The 23,748-nt window shown below is 42.9% G+C and overlaps 1 protein-coding gene across 5 annotated transcripts in view; it reads right to left on the bottom strand.

Moving 5' to 3' along the window:
* Positions 1–23,748, bottom strand: part of LOC140603084 (uncharacterized) — a 60,235-nt gene that overhangs the window by 2,938 nt on the left and 33,549 nt on the right. For 3 of the 5 annotated variants that reach the window (XR_012006128.1, XR_012006127.1, XR_012006126.1), the window contains 2 exons: positions 17,768–17,894; positions 16,588–16,718 (listed from right to left, as the gene is read on the bottom strand). The exons of 1 other annotated variant lie outside the window; for it this stretch is intronic. The gene's annotated coding sequence lies outside the window, so the exon portion shown is untranslated. The remainder of the gene's footprint in view (positions 1–16,587; positions 16,719–17,767; positions 17,895–23,748) is intronic. One more of the 5 variants, XR_012006129.1, reaches the window with a different exon arrangement.

Raw genomic sequence — 23,748 nt, 5'->3', positions numbered from 1 at the left:
CGGGATTGAAATTTAAATTTGAGGAGAGGGAAACAGATTTTATTCAATTAAATTTTCAGACTGTCATATTAGTCCTTGAGCAGTGGCTAATTGTTCACTTGAGGGAGGATGAAAATGAGGGGATCAATTTTCATTGGATCCCAGAAAAATTAAATGGAAGATCTACTCTGACACTTTACCTGAAAAACTGACATCATTAAAAAAACCTCAGATGACTTTTCTCTATAGCTACCATTTAAACTTGTAGTCATGAGTCATTCACTCACAACACAAAAGCTACCTTGCACTCTGAGCTGATTTTTAAGGAACTATGTATACATGTTAATACCAGAGCTTGTGGTCACTGGAGGAATCAAATGTGTATGGGTTCCAAAATACTCAGGACTGAAATTTCAAAAAGCCAAAAGGAGAGCAAATGCACATTTTTTAATTTATTCAAATTAGTAGTAAAACCAGGATCCTCTGAAGCTAAAACAAGCTTTCTTTTCACCACAATAGTGTGAGAAAGTACCATTAATCCCTAATTGTGCAGGCTTACATGCTGCTGCTCAGGGACAGTAGTATTATAGTAACTATCATTTTGTCCCTTTTTGTTAACTTGTAAGCTTTTTCTTTATGGATGCCCAGAACTGACCTTTCAGAATGCGCCTAGATGAAAAATACGCTTTGAGTCATTGTCACAACTTTAGCTAGAAAAACAGCTCCATTCCAAATCTGGACAAATGAAAGGTGTTGGCTTTATATAGGCAAACCCAACTTTTTAACTGGTTCTCCTCAGAAGCTATTGCACCTGGTTGCCAGGGTCTTGCTGATGGAAAGCCAAAGTAGAAAACATTACCGGGTAGCTAGCTCCCCACACACCCACAGTTAATTATTACTCCAATGGACAGTGGTTCATGAGATTATATACATTTACAACATGATTAACTCCGTGCTCATCAATCCCATTTTTTTTTTATCAGAAATGTTGCCGCAAATGTGGCATAAATTTCCTGGGGACAGCATTCAGTTCCACCTTATTATGCAGCAGTGCTTTCAGAGATAGGAGGTACTACAGCTAATCCTAATTTAATTTCAGAAGAAGAAGTGAGCTCTCTGGCTTGCTACAAGCCGAATTCCATTTCTGATACTATCCACAATTGTAACTGAGACAGGCTAGAAATACCTGTGTGAATTGTGGTACCAAAGAAGAACCCTGAATCTGCGATAAAAGTGCAGAGTCTCCAAAATTTCCTGACACTGTCAAGTCTGTGCCTGAAACCAAGGCAGCTGGATCCCACAGCACCGTGTACACATGGCTATCAGCATTCGTCCACCATCAGAATCTACTATGAAGAGCATCAGTCCTATCTTGGAGAGCTCACAATTCCCAGAACCAAGGCGCTGGCCTTTCAGGAGAGAACTCGGTGTTCAGAGAAGTCCCTCTCTATTAGAGGAAATAAATAAGTTGATGCCTTTTTAATCTGAGCAGATGCATGGAGTTTCCTATGGGGAATTCTCACAGGGATGTTTTTACTTGGATGTTTTTCTGCAAGAGAAAAGGAAGAGCCTGGTGTCCTCCTGGACCGAAAGCACAGGCTTTTCATTAACTTGTGATGAATATATACGTATCAAATATGCATCCACTTAAAGAGGAGGAAATTATCCTCTTGGTTCATTGGACCAAGCAGGGACTCTCAGTACCATTGGGCTTTAACAGAGTCTCAGCAACTCCAAAACTGAAGAAATTCTCCAGGACCATGGACATTATTTAGCCTTTCTGTTACCTAGGATCCACACCAGGAAAATTGTGTGCAAACACAAATCAGATATTCTTCTGGGATTTGTTTGCTGGATGTCACTTGGCAAGAATTCCCATAGCATCAAAATTATGCTTGGAGAAAAAAAATGACTCAAAGTGAACCGTGCTGTTTTTTGCAGGAACAAAGCAATATAAAAAATAAAGCCTGTGACAAACTATTCTCCTCCCTGCTGCTACTCTTTTATCACAGGCATCTTCTTTCAGCTTGTTGGCCAGCCTTAATGTGAAAAAGCTTCTTGGGCCAACACTGCTACAGTTTCTGCTTCTAGAAAATGTCTAAAGATGCTGAAGCTCACAAACAAAAATTCTTTATATAAGTATATATTTGTGAGTGTGTGCACATACACATGTGGAAGCTATGAATACCTCACATAACTTTGTTAACCGAAAATAACTAAGGTTGAAGCATCTGAAATTAAAGCTGCTCATTCGTCCCTCCGTGTCTTTGGAAAACTTTACAAAACATTGTTCAATTGTTCATCTAGAAAAATAAACATTCAAGAAGGGGTTCAAAAAAAGATTTAAAAGAATAAAGGAGAATATGCTATGCACCAGATTTTTAAACTTAATATAAAACTGCAATAAAAAAGTGTGGTGCTGGCACAAGAATAAATGACTAGACCAATAGAGCATGATCATGGACAAAAAAAATCCTGCTCATGTGTGTGCAAGTGTGTAATGTATTCCATGATAACGTTAACATTGTGTGATAGAATGGAAAGAGTTACGGACTTTAAAATCAGACAAATTCAAACCTGGATTTGAATTCCAGTTTTACCACTGCTTAGCTGTGTGCTTTTGAGCAAGTTAATACTCTTACTAAATATTAGTCACCTAAATCTAATGGATGTGGGGAGATATATCTTGAAAGGTGTGAGGATTTGAGAACCAAGTGATAATTGTATGTATCAATCTAGGCTTTTAGTTACAGAGACATACTCTGGCTAACTTGGGAAGAATGGGAATTTATTCGAGGCTGTTGTTTTGCTTACAAAATTTCTGGGAGGGTTGAAGAGTCAGGCTTGGGAAAAGGAGACCAAAGAAGGTAGGGCAGCAGCCAGAACAGCAGAAATCTAAGGCAGCAGAGAGCATGTGAAGACTCCCAGCCCCACACTGAACGCTTGGCTGCTTACAGCTAACACTGCCCCATTTACTCCTGGAAAGTAGGAATTGAATTGTAGACATCACATATCCAATGGCCTTTGCTTGCTCCACCTACTGTGAATCAACAGATCCAGTTGTGAAATCTAAGCAATTGGTTGAGCCTTGACCACATGTTCCTAACCGAAGTGCAGAGGAGGCCGGGAAAATAAGTTCTCGGCATTTTCAAGTCTTATAGTCAAGGCAAGCTCCTCTCCTTGGTCAAGGTTCCTAAGATAGAGAATTTACAAACACAGGAACTTCTGACCCAGAGTGATCTAGAAGATGCACAAGTTCCTTACACAATGTATCAAAGCTCGTGACATGTAACAGACACAGCACATGGTGACTCTGAATATTTTCACAAATCAGTGGGAGAAAGCAACAACCCATCATTCAACAAATGGTGCTGAGACCACTGGTTATTTGGAAGGGAAAAAAAATCTACAATTCACCAAACTAAATTCCAACTGGATTAAAGATTTTTAAAAGAAATCAATCTGTAAGAAAAAAAAAATCACATGTCACACTATATCCATCTGTGCAGCCTCCTGATTTGGGAGAGAAATGAGAAAGGAGGCTCATCCAAGTGCAGTGGGTTTTCTAATGATGTTTCCTCTATTTCTGGAAACACAGGAGGTAATCCTGAACAACTTAGAGCCAAACCAATATGCTCTGCTTTTAATTCTGCATTGACCCCCAATCAGAAGTGCTTCTCTTTCCTTTACTGGAAATAAAGTATTGAAGTAACTACTCCTATGCTCAACTTCCACAAGTCTTTCTTAGGATCACTCAGTCAGCATTGCAGAAGATATTACCAAGAGTGGTCTAATGGTCTGGAGTCCATGTTTCCACAAAATGGTAGGTTCCAGGTAGGCAAGGGCCTTGTTTTATGCACCTTTGTGTCCCACTCTGCTTGCCTCAATCCTTTGAACAGTAGAGGCTATCGATGGATGGATGAGTGAGGAAGAAAACTGAATTGCTGGTTAACTGTTTTGAAATGTCTGAGAATGGTTACAGTTTTGAGCACTAACTCAGATCAAGTAATCCTCCATTTCCTTTCCTTTAGAAGAACAAGTGCACTTAACATTGTTTACTCCTCTAAAACTTCATGTAACATCAAAGATTGATCGTTCCGGGTTTGATGAAATAATTCATAGCTGACAACTCTTAAATTCACAGATGGACAGCTTTCCAGAATGCCTACAACTCTTTTGTCCTCTCTTATTTAGAATCCTTACTGTTCCCAATTTTGATCTGCTGCTCTATATCAAGCTCTGGACAGCTACTCAAAGATGAGAGAGGCTGGTCAGAAATTTTCCTTTGCAAGGTGTATTTCTTGTTAGTCACATTTTTCTTCTTAATTTACTGCTTTGCATTGTTGTTACAATAGATGTGTTACCTGAAACATTAACTTCCACATGACTGAAGTGATTCTTGCTTTTCCTTTGGCTCTCTTAAAGATTCTGATAGTATTTATTTAAGTTGAGAGATCACTTTGAGATTCTTGGATGCAAATAACTATAAATATGTATATTACTATTGCTGCTATTGCAAAAAGGAGGGTACTCCATTTCTTATATATACAATAACTTCATTTTTAAATGTTAGGAACAAAAATACTGTTAACCATGATACATCCCTAAACAACACATGAATAAGGATTCACTGTTTCTGAAAAATTCTACTCAGCTCTCAACCTGAAAAAGGCCAGTTGCTGCCCTCTCTGATTCATCTCTGAGAATGAAAGGAACCAAAAGTCAGTTCCCTTTAGTACAAACTCTCTTTCATATTTTATTTGCTAATGTACAGCTAATATCTAAATTAAGAACATGCTTACAAGAAAGGTTAGGAACTTCTTCACTCCAATCCATTAGGAAGTCCAATTTTGATTGGAATTTTAAATAACTTTTGATAATTAATGCATCTTGGCTTTTGGATTTCAAATAAGATGAAAGAATCTATTTTCTTTCTGATTCAGAGTTACAGAAGATTTAGCCCAGTCAAAAGATTCCAGAGTTCCCTTCAGTGAAACACTTTGGGGAATTCCCTCATTCTCACAAGGTCAACATATATTGATCATATACTAATGGCACCAAAGTTTAAATGATCAAAGTGTTGAACTATATTATGATTAGGTCAAGGGTCAGCAAACTTCTTCTGTAAAGATCCAGATAGTAAATACTTTAAGATTTACCTACCAAATCTGCTATAATAGTGCAAAAGCAGCCACAGACAATACATAAAGAACTGAAGGTAGCTATGTTCCAATAAAACTTTATTTATAAACACTAAAATTTGAATTTCACAGAAATTTCATGTGACGTGAAATATTATTTTTCTTTTGACTTTTTTCAAGATGTAAATGTCATTCTCAGCCCATGAGTAATATAAAAATAGATATCTGGCCATATTTAAGCAGCAGGCCACACTTTGTTGACTCTGACTTGAAATGAATGGGGATAAATTTCTTGAGAGGCTTTCACCAAATAGCTTATAATATTGAAGTCCAACCTTTGCCATATCTTCCATAATAAAAGCCCAAATTCTTTCCATTTATGCTATGCATTCATTAAACAGAAGGGTGTAGCTTTAGATGTACTGATATTAAATGCTCCCCAAGGGACACGTATAGAATAGGCTCGCATTTGTGTTTGAAAAGGAAAACTGTAGGGCACCTGGGTGGCTCAGTTGGTTAAGCATCAGACTGTTGACTTTGGCTCAGGTCATGATCTCAAGATCATGAGATTGAGCCCTGTACCAGTCTCCGCACAGAGCATGGAGACTGCTTGGGATTCTCTCTCTCCCTCTCCCTCTGCCCTTCCCTGCCCCCCCAGCTCATATACGCATTCTCTTTCTCTCTCTCTCTCTCTCTCTCTCTCTCTCTCTCTCACACACACACACACACAAATAATAAATAAATAAATAAATAAATAAATAAATAAATAAGCTAAAAAGGAAAAAAAATATATTATATATATATGCTTCTCTAGGCAAAGAACAGTAGTTGGCTCCAAAGAGAGAATTAGAGGACAAAGAGAGGGACAAGAGTGAGCAGGTGACTTAAATTTTACTCTATGCCATTTTGTACCTTTGGCTTTTGTACCACTTATATGAACGCATGTTTAAAATAATACATTAATTTTTAAAAATTTAAAAATGTTGAAAAGAATGACTAGAGGGATCCTAAAATCAGTACCTAATATTCTCCATATTAAAGGTTGGGGCCCAGAGCAAAAGTATAAATGAAGGTCCTGATCCAAATGATTCAAATTCACATTCTCTTAAATCCAATTTTGCTGTCTCTTGTCATCTGTTTTGCATTCCAGCTTTGCATCATCTACTAATCTGGAGATCTGAATTTCTGTCATTTCACTCCTTGCAATCTGTAGTTGAATTGACGGAGATTCAGTGATTCCCACAGCTCCTTTCGTCAGCTAGAGGCCCTCTTGTAAAATATACATGGGAAGAATGGTAGGAGGGAAGTAAAGTAGGAAGGAAGGAAGGGAAGAAGGGAGGGAAGGATGGAGGAAGAAGAAATGAAGAAAGAGAGAGTATGCAACAGAGACTCTATGTAGGTCTAGAAAACCTAAAGTAGTTACTATCTGAGCCTTTATAGACAAGTTTGCCAACCTCCCCTGGGTCTTGAAACAACCATGAGGGTAAATTATACTTTAAAAGTCCAGGCCCTAAAAGAAATCAGGAGCTCAAGGAGAGCTTTTCGGTTTGCTGTGTTCACTATAATGCTGCATAACAAATCTTCCCAAATCTTGGCTGAAAATAATAATGCTATAGTGTATGCACCTGTGGGTGGGCTGGGCCCACTGGAGCACTTCTTCCCACCTTGGGTGGTCTCACTCAGGCATCTGTGGGTGGGTTGAAGGAGTCCTAATATATGAGGCAAGGCTAGCCCAGTTTGCGCTACACTGTAGGTCTGCAGCCTGCATCTCTAGCACTGCCTCTCATTCTCCTTAGGCCACTGGGCTAGCCAGGACATGCTCTTCTTGGGGCAGTGACAGAGGCCAAAGAGTGCTGAAATGGGCAGCAGGTCTTAGGGGCCTCTGGGAACTCACAGGCTCTCATTGACTTCCCCTGCAGGGCCCTGGTCCACGCAAGGCACGTGGCCCAGCCGAAAGTAAAGCAGCAGGGAGATACTCTCCCCGCAGCAAGGGGCCACCTAGTCACAGGACAAGGATGGGACTAGAGAGGATGGGGAGCCCGGGCCAGTAATGCAAACTGAAATTTAGTTCAATACTTTGCACCAAGACATGCCAGGCACTCTTCTAGGGGCTGGGGATCTGTGGGCAAAAAAAACTAACAATCATCCCTGCAGTAGGATATGGATTCTAGTGGAGTGTGGAAGGGATTTAATGCTCAATGCAGCTTCCTTCTTGGCCATTTTGTTCTATTTCACTGGGGGATGAATGAGTTCAATGGCATGTTTGCTTTAGAAGGTGGGAATCATCTAGCCTTGGTCGCCTCTATGTCCCCCAGTACCCAGTACTGGGCTTCAGGCAACGTAAGTGCTCAATTAAAAGGGAAAGGGAGTGAATGAAGCATTTTCTAGCTCTCTTTTCTGGGCATCACTGAATCTCCATCAATTCATCCACAGATTGGAACGAGTGAAATGACAGAAATTCAGATCTCCTGATTAGAGATGATGCAAAGCTGGGACACAGAACAAATGACAAGTGACAGTGAAACTGGATTTAAGAGAATTTGAATCATTTGAATGAGAGAGCCCACAGATAGCACATGCTGCTCAGCATAGAAAAATCGGTCATCTCTCCCAGACCAATTACCATGCAGCCTACGAGACATGGGATAGAAACAGAGTCTTCGTCAGGGAAGAATTTGGGTGGATTTGTGAGGACTGGTGTTATTATGCAGCACCCAGATGCTGACAAAGAGGGGGGCCCGTGCCCACAACAGGGTGGCAGACCCAAGCTTAGTATTTTATGCTCAGTAGTAGGGAAGACTTTGGCCTTCCCTGGGTAAACCAAACGTGGCCCCATCACACAACAGAGACTTGGCTGGCCAGTGGCACAGTGCTGCTGCCACCAGAGTGGCCTGGGAGCTAGTGCCTGCAGAGGACCAGGGCCACTGTGCAGAGGCAGTCCTGGGCGGCATGATTGCTCTGGACAGGGAGCCAGAGGTCTTCGCTCCAGCCCAGATGCGCTTCCTGAGAAAGGTTCCCTGATCTTAGTTTCTTCATCTGTGAAATAGGCATTATGATAGTTGCCCTATTTACAGTAATCACAGGATTTCAAGGAGATTGGAAGAAATGGCAAGGATAAAAATAAACCAAAACGAGGCCAACTCAGGGAAGATGAGTAGGATTTGGTCTTGTCTTGAGCTAGCCATTGATATTCTGCATTTGAGAACAGGATAGAATGCATGGGGTACAGAAAACTTCAGAACCATGAATAAGATTGCTTTCAAAGTTGAAAGACACGCTTCACTTAGGGAAAAAATTAACTGTGAGGAATGATTTTTGGAAATTTGAAGAGTAGAAGTTTCAGAAACCCAGTTCCTCTTGGGAGAGTAATAAATATGGGACACAAATTCCTGTTAATGATGATTAAAGTAGAGTGTGAAAGACTCCAAAATACCCCCTTTTTAAATAAAAGAGAACAAAGGGATTAAGATGGGGAGGGGGGCAGAGGGCAAGGAGGCCAAAGATTAATGTTAAAAAAAAAAACTTGTTCTTTTCCTCAAATGGTTGTGATCTTAGACATGAGGTGGACAGAGACAGGCTGGTCCCCAGCCCAGTGATTCCCTTTCCCTTGTAAACTATTAGTGGTGTCTGCAGGGGCACCTGTCTTGAGAAGGGCTCTGTGGGCTCTTCTCTGACTGGGCCACAGCCCTTCATGAGCTATCACCTGTCTCCCCTTTTATCTCAAGCCTGCCTCTTCCTCTCCCTGACCTGTGGGACACAGTGAGGAGGAGGGATGGAGTGTCCTAGTGATATGAAACAACTTAATACATCCACTGAGTTGAAAGTGATAATAACAACAAAATTCATGCAACCCATGAAAGCACAGAGTTGGGTAGTAAAACTGAATAAATCATTTCTCTTTATAAGGCAAATTCTACCAACTACTACCCAGACCATAACATACGGAGAGCGTTGCTCTTCACCTGGATGCACCTGCCCCCCTAAAAATGAAGTGCCTGGCCACCTCCGAGATTTATGCAAATGCAGGCAGTATTTATGCATCTGGGAGATACATCAAAAGATCAGAAGGTATCTCCAGGCATGAGTTACAAGGCCTCTAAAAGCAATGACTCTTTTATAGGGTTTTGGATTGTGGTGATTTTCCGTAAATCCTGCCCAAGTCACACAATAGGCCAAGAGCAATTAACATTAATTAAACAATCCCCATAAAAAGGTTGCTGTGCTGACACACTGATAACCTCTAAATGCACTTAGGCTGCTAACATTCTTGAGGGTGTTCTTCAGCCACACCAGGGGTGCTGGGCCAGCTGGCTCCCACTGCCCCGGGGTGACTGTATACATGCCTGTAACACCCCACAGCTCCCTACACTCAGCCAGGTGGTGCTCGCTACACTCAGCCACCTGGGGATCTTGTGAAAACGAGGTTCTGATTCAGTAGGTCTGGAGTGGGGCCCAAGAGTCTGCATTTGCAACAAGTTTCCTGGTGATAGCAAGGTTGTTCACCCCCAGACCATGCTTTGAGAAGCAACATTGTTCCAGAGCCCACAAAAAAAGGACCCAAGTGGGGTGGCCTGGGTTTACAGACAGTGAGAACAACCCAAACCATATCCAGGGGCTTTCTAGTGTGCTGGCCCTTCTAACCTACTTTTCTAACCCACAGGAAGCTATAAACAATGAGAAATAAGCAAGCAGTACATTATGCAGACACCAGAGTTAACCTCAAAGTCATTGCAGATCCTGGAAGCCGGATCCTCTATTGAAAGGAGCAGGGAGGAAAAAACCACTTCTGAGAAAGCAGAGTCCTGAAAGGCCTCCATTCCCAGGTCCTCTGTATTTTGCACCTGCCTGGTAGAGGAGTCACTGAGGGAAAGCCACCGCCCACCATTATGAGGGGCTTTGAGGTGCGGCTTTTTCAGACACGGAAGGGTCGGGAACCAGAATGCGAGCCTCTCAGTGGAGCTGGGCACCCTTGTCTCTGGGCACAGTCTCAGGGCTCTGTCTTTACTCCATGGGGCACAAGGAAGGAACTGGATTTAAAGACTGGCATGTGGCCAATGATGAGGGCCTGGGTGGAGGTGAGGGGCAGGGTGCGGTAGAGGCAGGAAGTGCGTGTGTGTGGAGAGAAGGGGTGGGAAGAATGAGTAGTGGGTACAACATGGAATGAGCAAAGGCCAAACATTCTTTTTTTAATAGCCCCAGGGGCACCTAGATGGCTCAGTCAGTTAAGCATCCCACTCTTGACTCGGGCTCAGGTCATGATCTCAGGGTCATGAGATCAAACCCACCGTTGTTTTCTACTGAAGATTCTCTCTCCCTCTCCCCCTCCCTGTCCAATGCCCCCTTTAAAAATAAATAAAATAAAATTAATAAATAAAGGCCCAGAAGCTTTGGCAGGAACTGACTGACTGGAGTGGTAACGGCAGGGAGGAGCCCACCCAAGTGGGGTAGCCGCAGGAAGAAAGAGCACCCCCTCAGTGCTGGGGACAGAGAAGTTAGAGAAAATAGTACAGAGAAAAGGAGAGAGAAGTTAGGAAGATCTCAGGGCCCCTCTCCGGGAGCAGATGTGAGGTTTGTAGCAGCCCTATAAAACCGTAGGCCAACCGGTCATAAAATTATGATATTATAATGATGTGGCTGCAGAAAGCATCAGTAACAATGTGTTGCCTGTGGACAGTTTCCATTTTAATCCAGTAATGATGTGATTGAAATGAGAAGTGTGCCATGAGGCCCCAGAAAGGGTGTGCTTTTCTTAAAGTAACCTTGTAGCAATTTCCTGACCCAAAGTAAATTCAAGCAAGGAAAAAATTGGACAAGGAAAAGGGGAATGTTCACTTGGGTGGGTGAGCCCCCAGAAGAGGAGACAGGAGGCCCGAGGAAGAGGCCCCGGGGGCCATCTTCACACAGAGAGTTCTGGAGACACCTCAGAGACTGGAATCATCAGACCAAGAAATTTGCCCTTGAGTCTATGGCCTTTCCTTTTTCTTCTCACTGACACCCTTCCTCTGTAACATTTTCAGTGCACTCAAGCCAAGTCAGCTATTTATAGAGCAAGAACAATTTTACCACAGGGTGTGGTGTTTAATTTGAAGAGACGTCAAAGAGTGAGGGGCAGATGGCTGGACAGGCAGTGCCTCTCAATGACCTTGATAGGGGCACCCAAGCCCACTGCCTCATCCTGAGTTTTGCAGACCCAGAAATGTCATCTGATGAAAGAGTCCTGAATTGATCAAGCTCTGGAAAAGGATAAATTGATAAGCCAGGTGCCTGCTTATTAATTTCTAACGGATCTCTGGGGTGGCTTGTGAAACAAGACAAGTTGCCAGTTCAGATGATTATTTCTGGAAGGTTGTTCAATTCAAGAGACTCAATTATATATCACAGGATCACTTAAAATTGCAGGTTCTCAAATCTTAAAGCTTAAAAGAAAAGAAAGCAATTCTCAAAACACTCCTTCCTCAAATCCTACTGAAAGAAAGACCATTCTTGTTCACCCCACTGTACCATCCACAAATTTAGGAGACCATTCTCCTAATGCATCTTTAACTGGTTATTGTATTCGTTTCCTAGATCTACCATAATATGGTACCACAAACCTCGAGGTACAAATTGTAAAAAAAAAAAAGTTTTGGAAGCTTGAAGTCAGAAGTTAAGGTATTGGCAGGAAGGACCATGTTTCTCTGAAAGCTGTAGGGGAATTCTTCTTTGCTTCCTCCTGGCTTCCTTCTGCTGGCTTTCTGGCAAACAGCAGGGTCCCTTGGCATGTGGCTGTATCACTCTAACCTTTGCTTCTGTCTGTCTGTGGGTCTGTCACTGTGCCTCTTCTCTTCAAGGACACTGGCTGTATTAGATTAGAAGCCTACCCTACAGCAGTATCTACAGGAACCCTAAAACCAAACAAAGTCACACTCTAAGGTACTAGGGATTAAGACTCCAACATATCTTTTTGGGGGGCATAACTCAACCCATAATAGTTATACTCAGGTCTGGTTTGATTACATATTACACATTAATTCAGCATCTGAAGCTAGCTACCATGTGGGCAGGTATCGAAGGAACTATGGGTAAAGCCAGTCCCTGCCTTCAAGGATCCCACAGTCTATTAGAGGATCCAGACACTGGAAAGCTTACTTGACATTCTCCCTCAAGTCTTCAGGAGAAAATTTAAAATATATCAATGCCCAGGTTCTACTCCTGACCTCTGGAATGAGGCCCAGCAGTATTAGTATATATTAACAGTTCCCCAGGTGTGATGGTAAATTTCATATGTCAACTTGACTGGGCCTCGGGGTACCCCGATATTTGGTCAAATGATATTCTGGGTGTTTTTGTGAGGGTAGGTCTCATCCAGTCAACTGAAGTCCTGAATAGAACAAAAAGGTTCATGCCTCCATTAAGAGGGACTTTTTCCTGTCTGACTGCCTTCATGCTGAGACATCATTTTTTCTCCCTACCTTCGAACATGAACTGAAACAGTGGCTCTTACTGGGTCTCCAGTCTGGCTTCAAAATGGAACTATGCCATGGAGTCTCCAGGGTCTTCAGCTTGCTAATTGCAGATCTTGGGACTTGTCAGCCTCCATGATCGTGTAAGCCAATTCCTAATTGTGTGTGTGTGTGTGTGTGTGTGTGTGTGTGTGTGTGTGTGTGTTATGATATTATACATACTTTGGTTCTGACTCTCTGGGAAATCCTAATATACTAGGTGATTCAAATATGCTACAAGAGTTAAGAACCACTGACCTATAAACCCCAGACAAGGAAATGATTAATTCTGCCTCAAGAGGAGACTTCATAAAAGCCATTATATTTGAACTGGGCCACAAAGAGTGAGCAGTTTTCACTTTGCCAAGCAGATGGGGCCAGAGGAAAGAGTATTAGCAAGGGGAGCAAGGAGAGAAGGTGAGAAGACAAGAGGAGTAATTGGAGATGCAGCTGAAATAGAAGGTGGTTCTGACCTGCTGCAAATGTCATGGCTAAATAACACGGGGACCTATTCAAAAGTTTTACACAAGGGAGTGATGTGCCCTTAATGTGTTATAGGAAGATAAATCTGAACACCGTGTGGAAAAACTGAAAGTGAGGAGGACCAAGTAGACATCCTCATAAAAGCCTGTGTGGCCTGAATGCTGTGTCCTCTCCATATTCATATGTTGAGTACCCAACCACCAATGTAGTATATTGGGAGGTGGCATTTTGGGAGCTGAATGTGTTTAGATGAGGCTAGAGCCCTGATGATGAGATTAGTGTCCTTAAAAGAAGAGGAAGAGACATCAGAGCTCTCTCTCTCCACACAGCAAGAAGATGACTACCTGGCAAGCCTGGAAGAAGGCCCTCACCAAGAACCAACTCTACTGTCACCATCTTAGACTTCCCAGCTTCTAGAAGTATGAGAAACCAATGTCTGGTATTTAAGTCTATGGTATTTTGTTACAGAAGCCCAAGCAAAAGATGATATATTCCTAGACTAGAGAAAAACAAAGGTGTGTGTGTATGCATGTGTGTGTCTGTGTTGTTTGTTTTTATGTTTTAGAGCTAGAATCAATAGAATTTTGGTATTGGGCTTGGGAAGTGAGGAGTAGGCATCAAATAGAACTTCAAAGTGCCCAACTTAGGGTAGGAACTGAGAGAATGGTTTTATTAAGATTGGGAGCACAAAAGGAGTAGCAGATTTTGTGAAGGACATCGTGAGTTTCACTTAAATTTGAGGTGCCACAGGGCATTTGCATGGAGATGCTCGGTGAGCTGATAAAAATAGGTTTCCAGCCTTTAAAAAAGAGACAGTGCTTTTTATAAATAAAAATTGTAGAGTAATTAGAATGGAAGTGATAACAGAATTCATGGAAGTGTGTAAGATGATCTAGGACGAATACAAAGAGGCTGAAAACAGAAGCTAGAATAAGTAACTATTTGAGGGACCAATGAGGTCAAGAAAGTCTCTTCATTAAGTCATTCTGGTGACTCTTTGATCCGTAGTGACCTAGTAGAGTTTGTCTAAAACTATAACATGCCCTCATTCCCTGAGGCCTGCTCATTGAAAACTGGCCCCTGTCTTTTCAAGATCTTTTTTCTCCATGAAGCAAGTATGGAGCCCTTGCTTAATTTGTCACTTGTTTAAGAGAAAGCCCAGAACATTCACACAGCCTGTATAGACAGCAGAGGATCACGGTTTCCTCACTAGTGTGGGCTCGATGACCTCCAAGGTTTTTTCTCTCTCCAAGGGTCTCAGAATCTGTGGAAGGATTGTGGGAACAAATGCCCTGCCTCACCTATCATCTCTCCTCCTGATATACACAAGTCCTGGAATTCGCATGCTTGTACTCCCCTCCCATTGAGCCTGGGCTAGGCCTATGATTTGCTTTAACAAAAGTGGCAGAAATGGTGCTGTGCCTGTTTCAGTTCTAAGCCTTAAGAAGTCATGGAAACTTCTGCCTTCTTGGGAGCCGGGGTACTATTAAGATATCCATCTTCTCTGCTGGAGAGAACATCCAGAAAAGGTAAGGCCCTGAGCCTTCAAGACGAGAGAAAAAGACTGGGAGAGAGAGAGAGACAGAGAGAGACCAAGCATGCCTGCATCCCAGCTGAGCCCATCCCATAGTTGATAGCCAGCTAAATGTGGTCACGTGAATGAGCATTGGCAAGGCCAGCAAAGAACCACCCTGTCAGGCTCAGCCCTACTTGCAGAATCATGAGCAAGGAAAATGGTTGTTGGTTTAGGCCATTAGGTTGTGGGATGGTTTGTTTCATAGGACTAGAGAGCACAAAAGCATGTGATTCTGCAGACCAGAGGTTGGCAAGCGTTGTATGATAGGCCAAGGGTCTGGCCCTTTTCCTTATAAAGCTGATAAAAGAGAATTGTTCATTTGTCTCAACCTATCACTGTACTAATCACGTGTTTTCATCCTGTATTTTTGGTGCTTTGATATCTTGGGGCCTCGCTGACCTGGAGAAACTGTCCCTCCCTAGGACAGCCAATTTCTATAGAGAATAAAGAATTCTATATCTTTCATATGCAAACCAACCAGTCCAGAACTCATACCCCAGCTACCTCCTTTACCAGGTTCCTGAAATCTAGGCTGCCCTCCACCTGCCCTAATCACCAGTGCTGGGTACCAGACAAGTAGGGAGCCCACTGACATCATTCAAACTAGCCAATTCTAAGCCTACTTACCCTGCTTTGCTTTTCTTCACACAGAAGAAACCAAGTGAAGGCTCTTGCTCAGGTTTTCCCCTGATTCCTCTGCCTCTTGACTAACCCTTGTCCCTCCCTGTATCCTCCCTGCCCCCGTAGCATCAAAGGCCCCTCTTCTTGGGACCTCTGAGCCATGTTCTCAATGGCGGTCATCTCCTAAGCTGCTAAACCTTTCTTTACCTAAAGAATAATAAAGCCTGTAAAATGAAACAATAGTCTGTGGACATAAATAGGTGGGCAAATCCTACGACCTGTGTGACTCTAATAGATGATGAAGATGGATGAGGCAGAGGTGGTTGAGAAGGACCATCTTGTAACACTGTGCCACTAAAAATAATAACTACTATTTTTGGGTGCTTCCCGTTAATCTTAAGGATAACTTCAGAGGGCGGATTTTGGTGTCCCCATTACCCAGAAGTGAAAATTAAGGCTTAGATACTATGCCACTAGTAAGTAGCAGAACTAGGATCCCAACCAGTTTTGCTGGAATCCAAAACCAGAACTCGTCTCATAAGCTTCCCCAACAACCTCGGCCAGGCTCGCTGTAGTTTGCCAAGCCTTCCAATGTGCTATACGACACCTCAGTAGGTTTTCTGTGATGAATTTTTGAGCAAATGAGTTTTATCCTCTTTAATCACCTATTTCTGACTATAAAAGTGATAATTCTCATTGGCAATTTGAAATACCAAGAAGAAATTTAAAACCACTCCTATAAGCGCTCAGATAACCATTGTTAACATTTAGGTCTATATCCTTGTAGTCTTTTTTCCATACCTATATCATTTATATTTTACAAAACTTAAATTAAACTCACTATCTCTTGTAACCTACTTTTTTAACCCAAAAATATACTGTGAGCATTTTACCATGCCATTAAATATTCTCCCAGGATAGGAATTTTAATGGCTAAATTTCGTTTCTTAGTTTATAAATACTATAGCCATTTATTAATCCTCTATTGTTATCATGTGAATTATTCCTAATATTTTACAATTAAAAGTGCTCTGATTCTGGGGATACCCAGAGGGAGGGATTAATAAATGAGTATGGAATGAATGAATGAATTCTTCTATTGGGGGATTTTGAACAAGACATTCAGGCTTCAGCCAGGGAAAAGACACCCAACAGGAGGCTCATTTATTAAGCTTTAGACCCTCAACAGCTCTGTGAGATCAATAGTATCATCACCTGCACTTTATAGGGGAGGAGAGGGAGGCCAGGGTGGTGTGATCACCTCTCTCAGAATGCTCGGAGCCCCCCACCCTTCTTTTCCCCATACCTAGATCCTCTAGGTCCAAAGACACTGCAGTGCAGCTGGAGCTCTGTGCCCAGACTCTCCATCAAGTGCTCTTGGGACAGGACGTTCAGCCCTAGGTCCTAGGATCAGGTCCTTGTGTATCCTCCTTCAGTCTATTCCAACAAAATAGCAGAAAAAAAGAAAGTGCTCTGATTAATATCCTCCTATGTCCTTATACATAATTCTTTGTGACTATCTCTGACTAGTATCCTAGGATAAATTCTTAGGCTTAGAATTGCTGAGTCCAAAAATATGCACGTTATTAAGACTTTTGATACTTGTTAAATTTCTCTCCAAAAATGTTGCACCAATTCCCACCTTACCCCAGAGTCCTTTGTTTCCAACATAAAATAACTCTGTTAGGGACTGCTCTGTGTGTGTGTGTTTGTGTGTGTGCACATCTGTGACTCAACCATATACAGGGTTCCTTCCATGCTAAATACAACCAAAATTTTGTCTTCAATGTGTACCTCTAGTTGGTAAGTAGTGAGATTCCCTAGACTTGAAATCTTTATTCCAAAAGAATGACACCATTTCTCAAAGGGACTTGCCAATCTAATAATGGAGTGACTGTTGTTTTTCAGCCATGCAGCACTGTGACTCATGACTACCTATATTGCTTAAATAACAGGTTTCTGTGCCTCCCTCAAATATGTTCAGACTGTGAGGAACCTGTACAGTAAGTCACAGAAAGGCCAGCAAGCGGTATATACTACTTCAGGAAAGGAAGGGTGGTTGGAAAAGGTGGCGTGTTATCTGCTTCTAAAGAACTAGAGAGGGACACCTGGGTGGCTCAGCGGTTGAGCGTCTGCCTTCAGCTCAGGGTGTGATCCTGGAGTCCAGGGGTTGAGTCCCATATCGGGCTCCCCAGAGGGAGCCTGCTTCTCCTTCTGCCTAGGTCTCTGCCTCTCTCTGTGTCTCTCATGAATAAATAGATTAAATCTTGAAGAAGAAGAAGAAGAAGAAGAAGAAGAAGAAGAAGGAGAAGGAGAAGGAGAAGGAGAAGGAGAAGGAGAAGGAGAAGGAGAAGGAGAAGGAGAAGGAGAAGGAGAAGGAGAAGGAGAAGGAGGAGAAAGAAGAAGAAGAAGAAGAAGAAGAACAACAACAACAACAACAACTAGAGAAATGTGGAATCCCAGAATGCAAAGGAATAGCTACTTACCTGGTGTGATCCAAAGTGTCTCCACACAGATTCATGCTCCCAAACGTCATCCCCCCATCTACCCAGCCTTGTGTTGTGTGCCCTACATTCTAAGTAGTAACACCTTTGGCTTCAAGCTGAAAGGTCCCTGTTAAGACAAAAATAAATGAGCTAGAAGGGCTCACACCCTAAACCATTAGCAGCATTAACAACTTAGCTCAAATGAGCTTATCGAGTAGCTGGAGTCACCTAGAAAAGCCCCAAGGAAATGAGACCAGGGTGTGTGATATTACACGGATATGACAACGTCAGGGCGGAGTGGGTAGCAAAGAAGTGTCCTGGGTGATCTGGGGACGGAAGGATGGTTCTGGGGGCCAAAGGGACAACATGGGGATGTTTCTGAGGGCATAGAGGGAAGAGGCCTCAAGGGACAGGTCTAACTGTTCGGGCAATTTATCAGGATCGTTGCACTGACACCTGAGAGACCCATTCCCTGCTGGTCTCTTGAACACGTTGGTTCAGAGCAAAGAACACGTCACTCCTATTCCTGCCACCAGTCGAACTTCGAGCAAACAAATTACTGGTTGCCCCTCTTTCCTCCTCCTCCTCCCCCAGGTATACACACGGCAGGCATCTAAGGCAGGGCCTGCACACACCCGGTCACATCCATTAACAAGGCGCTGGTTATATCAATGGCAACCCTGAGGAGATTCCTCTGTGCTGAAGTAAAGCAGTAAATATAATAGCCTCTTAACCGGCACATTGTTATCAGTATTATTATGGCTTTCTCTTCATGCCTGTCACTGGATTATGGTAATTTTTTTTTAGTTGTGGGTTTTAATCAGAGTCGAAGTCTCGAGTTACTGACAGCTTGGGAGAGCTGTAGCTGCTCTGAGATTGACTTCACACTGTCACAAAATCATAACACAGGCAGAAAGCTAGTGGCTCTCACAGGCCTCCTCCCGCCAATTAAAAACAAAGCAACTTTCTAAACAGCAGGCTCCTTTGCCAGGCTTCACACGAAAGGGAGGGGAGCAGAGGGCACCTACTTCTCCCTCCTTCCCCCAGAGTTCAAAGCAAGAAACAATGATCCTGGCAAAGGCAGTACTAGAAGCAGTTAGTGTAATTTAGCTAATGGTGCCTACAGGAAGCTGGAAATCATTCCTCTGACATGTTGTAGTACTTCAACGGCATTGGGCCTTGTTGGGTTCTCCTGACCTTGCAGTACCTCCTCACAGGCATTGTCCATCTATGACCACTCAGTAGAATAAACCTGATAGACGTGGGCCAACAGGTCATGTTAGCTGACCTCTCTGGAGGTTATGGAACAGAGCAACACCTCTGGCTTTGCCTTCCCATCGTCCTGTGTAATCAAAGTTCTCTCCTCGGGGCACCTGGTGGCTCAGTGTTTGAGTTTCTGCCTCTGGCTCAGGTCGTGATCCTGGGGTCCCGGGATCGAGTCCTGCATCAGGCTCCCTGTGAGGAGCCTGCTTCTCCCTCTGCTTATGTCTCTGCCTATCTCTGTGTGTCTCTCATGAATAAATAAATTTAAAAATCTTAAAAAAAAAAAAAAAGCTCCCTCCTGAACAAATGGGTCCCCGGCTCCAAGACAGCTGGCAATGGGGCTGGTGTTAGGCAGAGATCACTAAATATTTTTCTATCACCCTGGAGAAGCCATAGCAGACCATACCAACCTGAGACAAACCATTTTGCCTTCAGGGTCCTTCTACTTCCTCCATTTGCAACACTGTTCTTCTTTCTAGAACCATCATCCTTAGAAACCCCATGGCCAGCATAGGCCATTCTGGCACCTAACTTAGATTTGTCCTTTATGTCCATCCACACCTTCATTTGCCTATGGTCCTGTGGTCAAGTAACTCTCACAGAGAAATGGCCTGAATAAATCCAGCAGGATAGACTAAGTTATGCTGTAGTGATTAACAAAAACCTCAGTGGCCAAAACAAGGGTTTCTCATTCATGTTGTATGGCAATCACAGGTTGCCAAGAGGCTCTGCCCCCAGAGTCACTCTGTAAACCAGGCCATCATCAGTAACCCGGGTTATCACCTTAGAAGTTGCAATCATCATCCCCAAGGGAAAGAAGGCTCTAGAGTCTTTTCCTGGCAGTTGAAGGCACCATCTCAGAAACAACAAATATTACTTCCACTCTCAAGTCATTAGCCAGAATCGGGGATGTTGCTCCATCCAACCAGAAAGAGGCCAAGAACTACAATCCTCTTTTGTGCATTGGAAGAACAGAAATATTTGGTGACTTGCATAAATAATTAACACACCAGTTAATTAATTTGCACCAAGAAGAAGAATGAAGAATCCCAGAGTTAAGAGTTACCCCTCCCAGTGGTATCCCCTAGCACAATGAAGCTTATTATGTTCTGTTCTCTGGTGCTGGGCAGACATGAGCAGATATGGGAAAAAAGGGGGAACTTCTCCCCAGTTCAGATCCAGTGTTTGCTTTGTTCACTCACAGTTCTCCAAGTGGCTTGCCACTGTGAATCCGAAATCACACAAATACATGCTGCAGATGAAAAAGATGCGGTGTGAATGTTTACTAAAGAGCATGCTAAATGATTTAAAGATTGAAACAGTGGGTGAGGGCATTGGAAGGAGGAGGGAAATCTGAAAGGGACCATGGGATGACAAAGACAGCCTGGACGAGGATCAGTTTTGCTGCTGGCTGCCAGCTTTCTGAAAGCAAGAAAACAAAAAAAAAGCCAATATGACAATTATAACATCAGTCTACCATGAAGCAATTAGGGCTTGGAGCAGAGTTTGAAGGAAGGAGACATCTGGTCTCAGAATCTGGGACTCCGGTGGAGAAATACCAGACACAACAAAATGATGGTGCAGGGAAGATGGAGAGTTTTGTTCTCGAATCCAAGAGAACTCCTGAAGCTTTAGCAAGAACTTTTTGCAGTGGCCGCAAGAAGCTGAGTTCCGGAAAATGGAAGGGCAGCAAAATTGTGTTCTTGTGCCCTAACACATGCTATCTACGTGCCCAGGGTGAAAACCAGCAGAGAAGCAACCCCCAATATGGCCAGTGGGGTAGTGTTGAGACTTGTCATCAGAGGAAAAGCAGGAGGAAGAAAAAGGGAGGAATCTCAAAGATCTCTGTGTACCTTGGCGCCAATTCCAGGGAAATAGGCCTGTGGGCTGATACCACCTCCAGTCTGTCAGCAAATTCTGTTGGCCCTATTTGCAAGATATAATGTAAAGTGGACCACATCTTCCTGCCTCCACCAGCTACCTTCCTCCAAACACTAATCTCCTGCCTGGCTTCCTGCAGTAGCCTCCTGACTGGTCTCCTGTTTAAATCCTTGCCTCCCAATTGTCTATTTTCTGTGGAGAAGCCAGAATGAACCTCCTGAAATGTAACCCATCACCCCTTCCTCCTCACTAGGTTTCCGTCACACTAGCATCGCTGCTCCCTCTGCCAATACTTTATTTCAGGGCATTTGCACTGCACAGGCTGTCTTCTCTGCCCAGAAGGCTCTATACTCGGACATCTGCATCAGGCCTTGCTTTCATTGTCCCTTCAGATCACTTCTCAAATGCCACAGCATTAGCAAGGTCTTTCTTATCCATTCTATTTCAAAGAACAGCCCCTGCCTCCAGCCCTGAAGGCCCTATCCCCTCCTCAGCTATGTTTCCTTAACCAACTTTGTGTGAAATGGGTTGTCACGTGTACATATTTTATGTTCTACTTGTTTGGTTGTAGCAGAAGTAAGCTCCAAGAGGGCAGGAGGGTTTCTTGGTTGATTTGTTCACCGCTGTAACCCCAGCATCCAGAACAGGACTTGCCAATAGTATGAGCTCAATACCTATGTGTTAACTGAATACATTGCAATTGACCCCAACCTTAGCACAACACAGACGTAACGTCAAAGAGATATTCAGGGGACAAGGCTTTTCTTTTTCTTGAAATACTCTGTGAGGATTCAGGGTCTGCCTCCTCCTCCTACCTGATATCAGCTGCCATGGATACAGGTTTCTTAAAGGGGTCAAGGATGCGACAGATGCTTTACATTAGCTTTTATGTCCTCCATAAAATTAACAACAAGCAAACCTTGAGTAACAGAGCTATAATTCTGTCTTGCAATTCTGATCCCACACAGAGTGTAAGAGCTTGGCTCTTGAGGCTAAAAGCTGTTTCCAGAACCCTCAATGGAATTATACCTCTGTAATTCATTTACTGTTATTCATTTTATATATGTTTATAGATAGAGCCAAAAAAAAATCACACAGCCAGCAAAACCAAGGCAAAGAAGAAAAGATAACCCAGTGGTTTTCATTTTTAAATTGCAATCATTATGTAAGATACAGAATTTGTCACACTATAGCACTTCCAGGCTAAGCAAGAAATATACTTAACAGGTAAACATAATAAGATAGCTTTTAAAAAGAATGAATATTACCTTGCTCTGTCTTCAGGGATGTTATTTTCAGTAGCAATATCAATTCACAAAGAAAAGTCAAGAGAATAATTACGGCTTTTTAGCCAATAGGACTGATCTACGTAAACAAGATCACTGAAAGTGTTGGATAATATCCTTGAAAGGCCTCTAAAGTTATTGTCCCACTCCAGCTATTTGCCATACGTGACCAAAAACAACCCAACAAGCCTCTGTCATTTATGTCCAAGTTTCTAATGAAACAAGCCTCGTGAAAAATAAACTAGCATACAGATGGGCTTGGAGAGAACTGGCAGCGTATCTACCTTTTATATTTATTTTATTTTATTTTAAAACCATTTCGGGTAATCAAAGTGGTTCGTTAGCAAGGAACATTGTGGGAGAAATGGCATTTTCCATGCGCCAGACACAACCGAAATAAAGATAAGACTTAGACGCTCCCTCTGGCCGATGAACTACAACTTCATTTACGAAGGAACTACAGGCCGTAGCAGAATCTTAGTGCTGATTTCTATCCACAGGACATTTGGCCACCGCTTACAACCCATTTCATATATAGGCTGCTGAACAGCCTCCAGATGGTGTGTATAAGATTTTACAAATGTTTTTCTTGTTCCAATCAGACATGACCTTTCAAATATATAAAGCTGTACACACGAAAACTGCCACAAGACTTCTAGAAAAATTGAGCAAATTCAATTCACAAATGTTTCTGAGCACCTACTATGCGGGAAACATCATTCTAGGTACTGAAGGATACGGTTGTGAACCAAATAGATTTTAAACCCCCGTCTTAGTGAAGCTTGTGGAGGTGTGGTACACTGACAGCGAGCAATATAAATAAATTAGACATTTTTAAGGTGATAACTATTATGTGCTATAGGGAAAAATCAAGTGGGGAAAGCCCTAGAAAGGGCTGGGTGCAATTCTAAATAGAATTAGAATAGGCTTCACCCAGAAGGAGACATTTAAGCAAAGACTTGGATGCCAATATCCAGGAGAACACCCTTCTGAGCAGAGAAAGCTGCAAGTGCAAAGATCCCGAGGTGGAAAATTGCCTGGCATGTGACAGGAGCAGAGTGAGCAAGAGGAGAGCAGTGGATGAGGTTGGGGAGGTAGTGGGGGCCGCATTCCATAATGACTCTGGCTTTTCTCCCACTGAGGACAACCAGGGAGCAGGGAGCAATAGGACCAAAGCTTTCAGAGCATCACACTGGCTGCTTTGTCCAGAATAGCTGTTGGGTTGGAGAGTGGGGAGGTGGATAGGAGATGAGGCCAGAAGTGGAAGAAGGGGGCCATTTAGAAGGCCATGGCAATGCTGTCGGTAGGAGAAGAGGGCTACCACCCTTGGACCAAGAGGGTAGCCACATGGATGATACAATGTGCTTAGATTCTGGATATACTATGAAGACACGTAAGATAGGGAGACAACAGGATTAGGACACCCCCAAAGATTCATATGGCCACTTTAAATATATACCTCTCCCAACTACTCGGTTGGTTAAGCAGTGTTATTTCCAGCAACAATCACCCACCAAAAACTCACTGGCATTAATGACAATTTTGGAGGAT

This window comes from Canis lupus, chromosome 13 (assembly GCF_048164855.1).
Source record: "Canis lupus baileyi chromosome 13, mCanLup2.hap1, whole genome shotgun sequence".
NCBI lineage: Eukaryota > Metazoa > Chordata > Mammalia > Carnivora > Canidae > Canis > Canis lupus.
Note: the sequence above shows the minus strand (reverse complement) of the source record. Positions and strands in the feature narration are given on the sequence as shown.